Source organism: Dipodomys spectabilis, unplaced genomic scaffold, assembly GCF_019054845.1.
Source record: "Dipodomys spectabilis isolate Male_0828 unplaced genomic scaffold, ASM1905484v1 ptg000418l, whole genome shotgun sequence".
NCBI lineage: Eukaryota > Metazoa > Chordata > Mammalia > Rodentia > Heteromyidae > Dipodomys > Dipodomys spectabilis.
In genome coordinates this window covers 601,863-614,626 of record NW_024871095.1, presented here as the reverse complement: position 1 = coordinate 614,626, position 12,764 = coordinate 601,863, and the positions used below count along the sequence as shown (strand labels likewise).

Sequence of the window (12,764 nt, the reverse complement as noted above, 5' to 3'; positions counted from 1 at the left end):
TTGACAAGTTTGTTTGTGACCTAAAATGTGGTGTATTTTGGAAAATGTTCCATGTGCTGCTGAGTAAAAAGTGTACTCTGATGCTGCTGGATGAATATTCGCTAGATGTCTGCTAATCAGTTGATGTATGCACTTGTTTAGATCGGCGGTTTCTATGTTGATTTTTTGTCGAGTTGATCTATTTAGTGGGGATAGTGGTGTGTTAAAGTCCCCAACAATTAATTTCTTTGGATCTATGTGAGATTTAAAGTAGTATTTCTTGGATAAATTTGGGTGCACTATTGTTTGGCAAATATTTAGAATTTTAATATGCTCCTGTAGGAGAGATCCCTTAATTAGTGCATAGTAACCTTCTTTATCGCTTCTCAATAATTTTAATTTGAAGTCTTTTTATCTGATATTAGGATTGCAACTCATGCCTGTTCATGGGGTCCGTTTGCTTGGTAGATTTTGTTCCAGCCTTTCACTTTCAAAATGTGTTTTTTTGGGGGGCAAGTTGTGATTCCTGAAGGTAGCAGATAGAACATTCTTGCATTTTAAAAAAACTAGACAGTCTATGTCGCTTAATTGGAGAGTTACATCCATTAATATTGAGAGATAGGACTGAAAGGTATTTGGGTGTTCCTGCCATTTTATCCACCTTCTTGGGAGCTACGCCTACTGGGTTCTTCCTATGGTATTGGATTCGGTTTGCGTGTGGTTTCTTGGCCTTTATTGTGGTCTTGTTGGTTTTCTATGTGTAGGACATCTTTAAGTATCTTTTGTAGAGCTGATTTGGTGGAGATATATTGTTTGATTTTCTTTACTATGGAAGATTTTTATTTTACCTTCAGTTATGAAGGAGAGTTTAGCTGGGTACACTATTCTTGGTTGATAGTTGTTTGTCTTTAGGGCATGGTATACATCATTCCAGGCTCTTGCTTTAATTGTCTCTGTTGAGAAATCTGTGGTGATTCTAATTGGTTTTCCTTTATAGGTGACTGATCTTTTCTCCTTCACAGCTTTAAGGATCTTTTCCTTGGTCTGAATTGATCCTGTGTGGATTATAATGTGACGGTGGGATGTCCTGTTCTTGTCTGGTCTATTTGGAATTCTAAAAGCTTCGTGTATCTGAATATGCCTATCTTCTTGCGTGTTGGGAAGTTCTCTGTTGGGATCCTCTTAAACAAATTTTCTAGACCATTAATTTCTGTCTCTATGTGCTCCTATACACCCATTTCCCTCAGATAAGGCCTTCTGATGGTGTCTTCCAAGTGTTGAATAGATCTATCATATTTCTTGAATTTGTCTTTGATAGTTGTATGTTCTTTCTCTATAATGCCTAGGCTGTCTTCAATGCTGGAGATTCAATCTTCTGCATGGTCTAACGTACTGGAAAGACTTTCTACTTTATTTTTCATTTCTTTTCCTTCTAATTGGTCAGCTTTTATGGCTTCAAATTCTTTGTTGGAGCTTTGTTTTAGATCTTGTATGAAATTCTTTACTTCCTTAATTTGGTGTTCAGTGTTTATTCCCAAAGCACTTAGTTGATGGGTTATGGTTTCCTTGGACTCCCATTCCTTCTATTGGGCTCCATTCAGCATTCACTTTGTGGGCTCCCTGACTCCTTTCAGGTGTCTGTTTATTGATTCCATGAATGCCTCTATTGATCGTTGTCTATGTTCATCCTGCTCTTGCAATTCTTGTATTACTCTTTGATTAGATTTCTCACGTTCATGCAAATTTTGTAGTTCACTTTGACTGATCTCAGCCTGCTCACACAATACTTTCATTTCTCTTTGAGTGTTCCCATCTTGCTCACACAATTCCAGTATCAATCTTTGAGTAGATTCCTCAAGCCCATGAGCTTCCTGTTTTGATCTTTGGTTTGCCTCCTCTCTCTCCCTATCACGCTCACACTGAGTCCTTTGCAGGGTTTCAATCTTTTCATTCACCATGTTTACAGGAGTGTTTGTAGAGCTTTTTGGGAACTCTCCTCTGGATTATTCATTATCTGTTCTGTCACCTGATTATCTTGAGTGGGCATTGAGACACCCGGACTTGCCATTTTCCTTGTGTTTTTCTTGCTTTTTCTTCCCATTTGGGATGAAAGTAATGCCAGTTTTGTGCTAGAACACATTTTAAGGCAAGTATCAACCAAAGTCCTGTAATTGCATAGTCAAAAGTCTGCAGATACAATCTAGTTCAAGAGATACAGTCTATTCAACATTAAACAACTATGTATTAATGGGCTAAGAATAGCAAAGAAGAATTTGACAAACCAGAAATTATTATATTTAGGGAGAAAGGTGGGGAAAAATAGGTTTAGAGGGATATGGAAAGGTAAAAGGAGAGTGAAATTAAGCAAGTCATAATCTCACATAGGGAAATGGATTGGAAAGAATGATAGGAAAGAGAGAAAAAAAATTAAAAAAGAGACAAAAAAATGAAAAGACAAATATTTAAATGTAAAAAGTGAAACTCTTAAAAGTAATGAAAATTTAAAGAAGTAATATTGAGAGATGAACGGGGATAGGATGAGAAGAGGGGAGGGATAGAAAGGAGACCAGAAAAACCAAAAAATAAAAATACTTCCAATATTGTATAGGTGTAAATAAATAATACTGCTATTAAGGAATTTAATCCTAACAGGTTTTGAATTGAGTAATACATTTTTGGATTAAGTATGTACACAATGGGGGATAAAGTCTTATAATCAATGACAGGTATATATGAGGATGAGCAGAACAACAAATAATTCAAGCAGATCAGCACGGGAGTTTTTACCTTCTCCGTTTCCAACCTGGGCCGGTTCACCCCTCCTTAGGCAACCTGGTGTTCCCTCGCTCCCAGGAGGGCACCATATTGATGCCAAACTTAGTGGGTACACCCAATCGGCATAGCGCACTGCAGCCCAGAACTCCTGGACTCAAGCGTTCCTCCGGGCTCAGCCTTCTGAGTAGCTGGGATTACAGGTGCGCACCACCACGCCCGGCAAATAATTCATGCAAAAACAACAAAAGATGACAAAGTAAAAAGAATGACAAAGAAGGAACAAAAAAGACCAAAACGTCAGTAGATACTTTTTTAATAAAAACCACAAACACACATTTTCACCTAAAATAACAGTTATAAGAGTAAGAAAAAAAGATTAAAGAAACAAAAGGAAAAATTAGGAACAACTCAACACATACATTCAAAAGAAACAAAACAACCGAAGAGAACAAAAATTAACTCAGTACTCAAGAACCTGCAGGAAATGCAAAGATTTTTTTTAAAAAATAGCTATGATAAGCTTCTGAAAATCCTGACTACATGGGAGTCTACTGTTGTGAGGATAGTGGTTAAAGCTCAGACTGGTCAGAATGATCTGTTCACAATGCCGGGCACCTATTATTCTAAATTCCAGGAAGAATAACATGAAGTAGACTGAGCCCACGATCATACACAAGTAGGAAGCGAGATTCTTTCTGAAAGTTAATCAGGATAATTTAGGGTTGGGGGCATGCCCAAGTGGTAAGAACATCCATTTACGAGACATAAGACACTCAATTCAAATTCTAATATTATGGGTATTAAAGAAAAAAAGCTATGACTTTCAATAATGGGAATAATTGCAAGATTTGAATATTTGAGTGGAGAAAAATCCATGAGAGATAGTTTACCCATGTTGCAATGTTTTCTACTTAAGTGATAATATTATGTGGTACTCCAGACATAACAGAGTTACCTTGCAAATGAGCATGGATGTGCATTTGGGTGAAGGAAATACTCTTCACAAGTGTAAATTAAATACTTTTTTGGGGTAGATTTTAGTTCTTGAACTAAGAGCCTGGGTGATATCTCTGAGTCTTTTCTCTCAAGGCTATCACTCTACTACTTTGAGCCACAGTTCCAATTCTGATTTTCTTTTGGTTGTTTGGAGATAAGAGGTTCATGGACTTTCCTGCCCAGGATAGCTTCAAACCATGATTGTCAGATCTCAGCCTCCTGATTAGCCAGGATTCCACGCCTGAGTCGTCCATGTTTTTAATAATTTAGTAAATTCTACAGTTACAGAAGTTATAATTTATCATTATAACCTTTATATGTGTGTATATTTATATCAATGCATACATATAGAAATATTTTAACATATTTTTGTATCTCCAGTACATTTATGAAATCATCCTTCATTATAAAATAACATGGAAACAAGTTTAATGAGGAGCAAAGAAAAGGGAATTGTCACGTTTCTTGTTGTTGAATGAAATATGAATTGTGTGAATCAGTTTCAGAAAACAATTTAACAAAATGGGTAATGGCTTTAATTCCAATCCCTTTATTTGCCCATGTTGTACATCCTCACACATGAGTGTCAAAGTCAAACCACATTTTTTTTGCCTTTGTATTTAAATCACATGTTATAATTTAGTGGATAGGTGTGAAGTAATCAAATAAAGATTAAAATAATAGTAAGTGAGGCTATGAGTTAGAGCTGAAAATTATTTTAAATATGATAATAGCTAATTAATTCCATATCTCTTACTTTTACTCTATTATCATATCCCTCATTCCCACATTAGGAAAGTACATAGAAGGTTCTTACTAAATCATGTGTAAAATTATGAAAAAATGTATTAAAAGAATATGGGCACATCAGGGCTGTGAAAATGGCTCAGTAGTAGAGCTCTTGCCTTGCATGCATTAGGCCCTGGGTTTGATTCCTCAGCATCACATAAGCAAAAAGAAGAAACTGGATGTGGCTCTGTGGTTCCAGTGGTAGATCATTAGCCTTGAGCAGAAAAGCTGAGGTACAGAGCCCAGGCCCAGAGTTCAGGCCCCTTGACTGGACAAAAAAAAAACAACAAAGAATATGGGCACAGTGTGGTTTTAGCTGATTGAGAACTGTAGGGGGTAGTGTGTTTTTGAGATCTTGAAAAACATTGTGATGGAGATGATGGAAGGGATGTGCTTATTCTGGAAAATTGGCTAGAGGATTGCTCCCAGAAAAATAGTGGTGAATTCTTACAAAAGGTTACGGTAAAATCACTCTCACAATAATGTTCTCTACTGCACTATTAACCGTAGAGAACTTATGGAAACAGCCCAGAAACCCTATAGTGGAGGGATGGTTGGAGAAAGTGTTGCACATATACACAATTGGATTGCACCCATCCATTATAAAGACTGTTACAGCAGTTGCAAAGAAATGGATAGATCTAAAATTATGTTAAATAAACGAGGTCAGAGCCAGACACACAAAGGACGCTTATTTGGAAGCCAGAATTTTATGCAAGTTAAACAACAATATTAATCAAAGCATGATATTTGCAGAGGAGTATTTGAAAGGTGTAATTTCTTATAAAATTGAACTTTTAATCCAACAAAATGAATACCAGGAAAATATCACTTGGAAAATGTGAGGGGAAGTCAAAGGGAAGGAATAAAGGGACTTCTGGAAGTAGAGAGTGAAGCCATAATATTCAATGCAGATAGTATGAAACTAGAAAAAATGAAAGTGGGGTGAGGTTTGGAAGGATGTGAGAAAGTTATGTAAAGATCCATTGTTCTTATAAACTGATTCGTTGAATGGAAAACCTTTCGTAAAACTATTTAATAAAAATATAATTAAAAACAATGGAGACATCTGATCTTAAACCATGAGTCAATATGATAATTTACTTCTCAGAAATTTTCTTTGTAGGTATTATCCTCATAATGACAAAAAAGTGAACAACGCAATGAATGCCAATGCATATCCTAAATAGACACAATATAAAAATCACAGTAAAAATATTAGAATATATCACATGATAAAATAACAGGTACAAAGTGTCAAACTCTGATTGTTTTTCCAAGTGCTTTACCTTTGGTATCTAATTTAATCCTTACAATAATCCCATAAAGTGGAACTACTTCTATTTTTAATTCTAAGATGATGATATTTAAGTCTTCAGAGTTGGAATTACTAGTACAACTTTGCACACATAGTAAGTGTTAGCCTGCGGTCCAGTCCCACCATATCAAATAACCTCATTCTATTTTATAACTAAATACCAGCACTCAGGCTACTAATTCTAGGAAAATTTCCCAAAATTATTGTGCACACTCTAATAATATTTCACTTCATTTTTCTTAGAAAATAGGTAATTAAGCCGGACACCAGTGGCTCATACCTATAATGCTAGCTACTCAGGAGGCTGAGATCTGAGGATTGAGGTTCAAAGCCGGCTCGGGCAGGACAGACTGTGAGACTCTTATCTCTAATAAACCACTAGTAAGCTGGAAGTGGCACTGTGGTCCAAGTGGTAGAGTGCTCGCCTTGAGTGGAAGAGTGCAGGGACAGTACCCAAGCCGAGAGTTCAAACCCCATGACCAACAACAACAACAAAAAAGAAAATAAGTAACTGCAATACGAAAATTCCAAGTTCATAATCAATTTATACCTCTCTGGTGAAAGGAACTGCTAAACTATAACATTCTTGGTTTCTAGCTCAAAATAGTAGAAATCATATTTTATTCCTTCACTCAACACTGTACTGCCTGGGGACCCCATCTCTTACCCCATTCTTACTGAAAGAATGACCTGCCCAATTCCTGATGGAAACAGACTGCAGATCTTTTGGAGCAATCGTTTCCACATTGTAGCTCACCTAAATTGTTTACCATTAGAAGTGTTTTCATTGTTTTTTATACCCAACATTTTGAGAGAAATGTACTACTTTAAAATATTATTAAAATAAGACTGATATAAAAATCACTTTTGACCCCAGATAAATATTTTACCCTTCATATACCCAAAAATGCAGTCTGACCTATCATTAATGTTAGGAACGAGAGGGTAAAAATCATAGACACCAAGACCTAAGTATGAATTTAAGACTCTCCAACTTGTGAATACAATTGGTTTAAAAAGACACCAATACTACTGCATTTTTAAATTCCCAATGATCATGATAATAATTCCCTATGATAATGATAATGATAATGATAATGATAAACTATTAACACTTAAAAATAACTCATTTTCTTGGGAGTAGGACACAAAACAAAAGGATAATCCTAATCATTTTAAGAGAACATTATTTATACTAAAAGTTCACTCATAACTAAAGAGAGTCTAAAACTAACTGAAGTACAGAGACACAAAGGAAATAATTTAAGTGCATCATGTACATTCAATGGACTGTTAATAGAAAACAAAGTTATACTAATAATTAGCTTACCCAATTCACTTACGTTCTTTATTCTATTCCATTTACTTTCATAAAAACTGGGTTTTCATAAAATGATGCATAAAAATGCCTATATACCCACTTACATTTACAGATCTTAACAATTTTTATTTCAGAAACTTTATCTCTATAGTCAATGAACTGAAATAAAACTAAAATATTCAAAGGATTTTCAGAAATTCCAAGACTTGCTCTGGGATGTTATGTAAGCCTTATTTGTTAAAATTGCCATAGTTACTCCCACAAAAGAGCCATTAGTAAAGATCCCTGTGCATGTACAAAACACTTTCAAATACGTCCACAATCTGGACATGACACATGCTTTTTGTTTGTTCATTTTTGAAAGGAATATCTAACAAGCATATCCACAATACTTACTTTCAATCAATAAGATGGGATATTCAAAAGTAATATGGGTTTGATTATCTCTTAGTGAGAATAGATATGATCTTGCAAAGAAAGTGATTTTCAACAGAAATCCGGAAAGAGTTTATCCAATTTGTGTTTTACAGGAATAACGAGAGAGTAATATCTGTTTGGTAAAGTCGGTCCAAATCACTCCATGAATGTATCTTAAAAGTATAACCAATTTAAGAGGTCAAATATATATTTTGTACTGACAATGATTTTACAGCAATAACTTACTACCTAATTATGTCTGTATCTTCTTACCTAACATACAATAAGAGCTGAAAGCAGTCTCTTTATCTAACTTAATGTTGTAAATGCTTTGATTATGATGACGTTATTATTAGACAAATAATATGTACAGACGGGTGGTTCCACTGAAATGACATGACAGAAGACTGATAAATAAAAACATTGCAACACAGTTAGCTCTTTTCAGCCTCACCCTGTCCACATTGGCAAGCAACATTGCAACAGCACACGCACACATATACACATACACACATGTTCGCACATGTATACACACATATACATGCATGCTAAATTCAGGGTTTATTGTACAAAAAAGTTCAAATAAAATATTAGTGATTAGGACAAATGATAATATGCCTTATTACAAAATAATACATAAACCATCACCACGCATGTTACATTTTATCTGCCTCTCCACATGTGACCACTTAATTTATTTTTAATTAATTAATTGCCTTATTAATTAATTCATTTGTTTGGTGCAAATACTAGGGCTTGAACTCAGGACCTGGCTTTGTCCCAGTATTTATTTTTTGTTTCAGTTTTCTCAAGGCTAGCATTTTACTGCTTGTACCACAACTCCATTTCTAGCTTTTGCTGGTTACCTTCAAATCAGAATCTAATGAACTTTTTATTCCTTGGTCTGCTTTCAAACCACAATCCACACATTTCATCTTTCTGATTAACTACTACTAAAGACATAAGCCATGAGTGTGGCTTCTACTTTTTCCTCTATAGGTATCTAATGCACATACTTAGATATTAATTTAAAAATGAGAGTATAGAAGCAAGGTGTACAGTGATGATACTGTCCTGTCAGAAATACAAGTTAGTAATGTAAATTTATTCTTAAGACCATACACAAAAAATACCATGATATAGTGTAAGAGAACTCACCATTGAACATATGAGCGTTAAGAGTTTTCTAATAGATCCATTATATATTGGTACCCAACATTAGAAAAATGCATGAGGCATTAGTAAAATAGAAGTCCTTTGCATGACTACATACATTCCTTGTTTTTTTTTAAAGACATTTGCTTTCATCTAAAAAGTAGGCCTGTCTATAGTCTTCATGTGATGTTGATGATTGAAAGTGAGGAGGTCAAAATGTATTAGTAGTCCTTAAATATCAATTCACATTTTTTTCTTGGAGAATATAATGATAAAATCAGTAGTTCAGAATCAGCAAGCAATAGTTCAGAATCATGCTTCCAGTGCAAGTGGATCATGAGTAAGAAATCCTCAATGCCAATTTCCACAAAGTTTTGTCACAGATACCATCTCCCTGACTTCTCTAGCTGCTTTACTACCCTCCTATTCCTTCATTGTACAGGAAAAGCGTGATTCAACTGATTTCAGTCAGATCTGTTACTAGAATTATCAAGGATTTAGTTGATTTTCTGTAATTTGATCAAAGTTATGTCTCTTTATGTAAGCTACTAAAAATGTATTTACTAACTTCAAATAATTACATGAATTCTATTTCCATCTTTTTTAAAAAATAAAATTTTGTTTGCTCTATAAATTGATCAGAGGCATAGATTTTGTGGCTAGCTAGGTCACTGCACATCTGTCTCTCTCTCTCTCCCTTTCTTGGTTCTCATGGATAATATGATTGTTCCATAATTATCCTAATTTATTTTGCTTTTGTATTTTTGGTTGCATCATTTCACTTTTTGCTTTGGATTTCCCAAATCATTTATATAGAAGGCATTAGATTCTATTTTCTCATTCCTAGAATAAGTTGCACATGAAGACATCACTGGTCCTCATTTTCAGTGTGTATGTTTGAATACGGAGGAACATCTTTCCTCTGCTCTCCATAAATTCCCTACTCTCCAGTTAGAATAATTTCGAATAGTAAAATTGGAAAAAGAGAAAACAAATAATGGTGAATAAACGGATGCAGAAAATTCAACGAATATTTCTGACCAGTTCAAACAATATGAACTATTAGGGAAATACATGGAGACCTCATTCTCACTGGCACTCAAAGTCTCTGGTTAGAAAATTCTTAGGAATATGAGGAACAACATGAAAAAGTAAGGAATGGTATCAACTGCAAGAAAAAAATGGAGAAGGATCCAAGTAAGTTTCTTCATTGGGCTGCCAAAAATATTCGGCTTACTACAGTGCAGAGACTTCTTTCCCAAAAGGCCACTCATGTGAATAGTAGGGATGACGATGAGTATACCCCTCTTCATCGAGAAGCCTACAGTGGACACTTAGGCATTGTCAGTGAGTTGGTGTCTCAAGTGGCACATGTAATAACTTTAGATGACTGGACACCCCTGCATAGTGCATATACGTGGAATAATACCAGAGTGGCTTTCCTACTTCATCATGATACAGATACCAATGCCCAAACTAAAGGCCTCTTGACACCCTCACATCTTGCTGCTGAGAATTGAGATAGCAAAGATACACAGGATCTCCTTCTTTTGAACCATTATATAAAACCAGGCCTGAAGAACAACATAGAAGAAACTGCATTTGATATTGCCAAAAAGAAAAGTATGTATCATTACCTCTATCAAGTTTTGGAAGGCTGCACAAATTGTTCACCTAAGTCGTAAGAGCAATATCTTTTTTTATTTTTTGGTCGGTCATGGGGCTTGAACCTTGGGCCTGGGAGCTATCCCTATGCTTTTCAGCTCAAGATGAGTGCTCTACCACTTGAGCCAGAGCTCCACTTCCAGTTTACTAGTGGATTATTGGAGATAAGAGTACCACAGACTTTCCTTCCCAGGCTGGCTTTGAACCATGATCCTCGGATCTCAGCCTCCTGTGTAGCTAGGGTTTATAGGCATGAGCCACCAGTGCCTGGCAACACCAATATTTTACTGTAAAAATTCATGGATTCCGCAGAATTCTTCCAAGTGAATTGCCTGCATTGGATGTCAAAATATATTAAATAGTTTTTGTACACATGTACAATGATTTCTTCAGGGTTTGTGATTTTTTAATCAGAAATAATTTTAACTTACCTGTTGAAATGAGTAGTACAGAAGATAAAATATTTCTGGTGCTTGCATGAAAATGTATATTTTAAAATATTCTATATTCTATGTTTGCATAATGTTCATAATTTATTTTATTTTCTCCTAGATATACTTTGAATTCTACATTATTTTATAATATATAGGTTCATTAACATGTCCTTTCTGATTGCATTCCATATAGAAACAGTTTTATTCCTTTTTTTTCTAGGTCTTAATATTATTTTTCTTTGGGATAAAATGACAATGTTGTCTAATTTGAAATTTTTTTTTTTTTTTTAAAGAATTGTTTATTTCTTAAATTTTTTTTTTTTTTTTTGTCGGTCGTGGGGCTTGAACTCTGGGCCTGGGCGCTGTCCCTCAGCTCTTCAGCTCAAGGCGAGCGCTCTACCTCTAATTTGAAAATTTTTGTAAAGTTTATGTTATGTAAACGCCTATCTGAGGTGAAGGTTTAATACACTGATGTCAAACTAAATTTAATTATATGAATTGTGTGTATTGTTATACTTGTAATTTTGTAATCAACTTTTTAATAACTGTTTTTCATTTCTTGCATCTGAAGAATGAAAAATATGGAATACATCTCACATTTTCATATTATCCTTGTGCAAGTGCCATTTTAGTATCTGTATTGTAATTTGAGTATACATGCTGCTGAAGCATGTAGTATCCTCTAAATTATGTAGTTAATGAAGCAATCTTTATACATGCTTATACCTATGGGTGCCTACTTGTAACAAGGTAACCTTATTGTTCCTAACAATGCTATTGGTCTTATTTCCCTAAAATTCTGTGAATAGTGGAAAAAATTATATTGATCAGTTGATTACTCACATTTGCAAATTTTTTTGTGAATGACTATCTTAAGTCTTTTGATTTGGAATTTGATCGTACTCTCAATTATTTATAGATAGGTCCAAAAGTGATGGCTTTTTCAAGTATTTATTTATCCAACTGAATTAGCTTTGTGGACCTAATGGATTCAAAGTAAGCGTTGCTTGAGAGCTACTTCTAAACTTCTTCAGCTGACATTTTCCCAAATGAGGTGTTACTGGCACAAATGTCTACCTGAGCCTTTACGCTTTTTCCATGTGGGAACAGACCAATCAGAACATCTTACCCTGACAGCATAGATTGTCTTACTGGAACAAAACTTCCATTTCAAAAGTAGCTAAAGCCAAGAAGGTGAAAAAATTGTTGGTATGCATGATTACTTAATGTCCTGGCCTGTCTACCATCCAACCAGGCAGGAACTTACACTACTGCCTTTTTATCACCAAATATTTTCAGAAGTCCATATATTTCTCCTCATTATTAGGCATTAAATTGATAATGTTTTAATCACAGTGTTTTCTATTGCCTCCATGCTGTAAATCTACAAATGGTAAAGTTTTAGGTCTAACTCTATCAAACACTGAGGTAGAGATAATGGAATAATACTTTAAAACAAAGTTGCCTTTGATACAGTAACTACAACAGAACAATGCAACACACGTGTCTTTTAATTATATTATATACAGTTATATATTTTATATTTATATGTGCTTATTTTATATTTCACACAGTGAAACTTACTGGAATTAGTTGATAATTGGACAAATAAATTGATACTTATTTATTCCAATAAATAGATTTGGAATATAAATAATTAGGTTTAAAATATATATTAGACTATAAAAAGTATCAATGCAATGTTTTTAGTATAAACTTGTGATACATTGTAACTGTTCTTGGTCTTCTGAATCCACATGGTAAAAAACAGTGTTTTCCTCTAATCTATAATGGATTTTACCCTGCTGCTCTGTTTACTGTTTTAACTCTCTTGTCCCAGGCTGTTTTTCTCCATATTTCTGAAGCATTCCTACTGATTATGCCCAAATTTTGCTAAGATGTCTAAAAAATATTA

General features: G+C 34.6%; 2 pseudogenes; one reads left to right on the top strand and one right to left on the bottom strand.

The window, feature by feature from the left end:
- The first annotated feature begins 9,725 nt into the window (after nt 1–9,725).
- Nucleotides 9,726–10,435, top strand: LOC122097218 (annotated as a pseudogene).
- Nucleotides 10,436–11,424: 989 nt separating this feature from the next.
- Nucleotides 11,425–11,521, bottom strand: LOC122097233 (annotated as a pseudogene).
- Between the last annotated feature and the right edge of the window lie 1,243 nt (nt 11,522–12,764).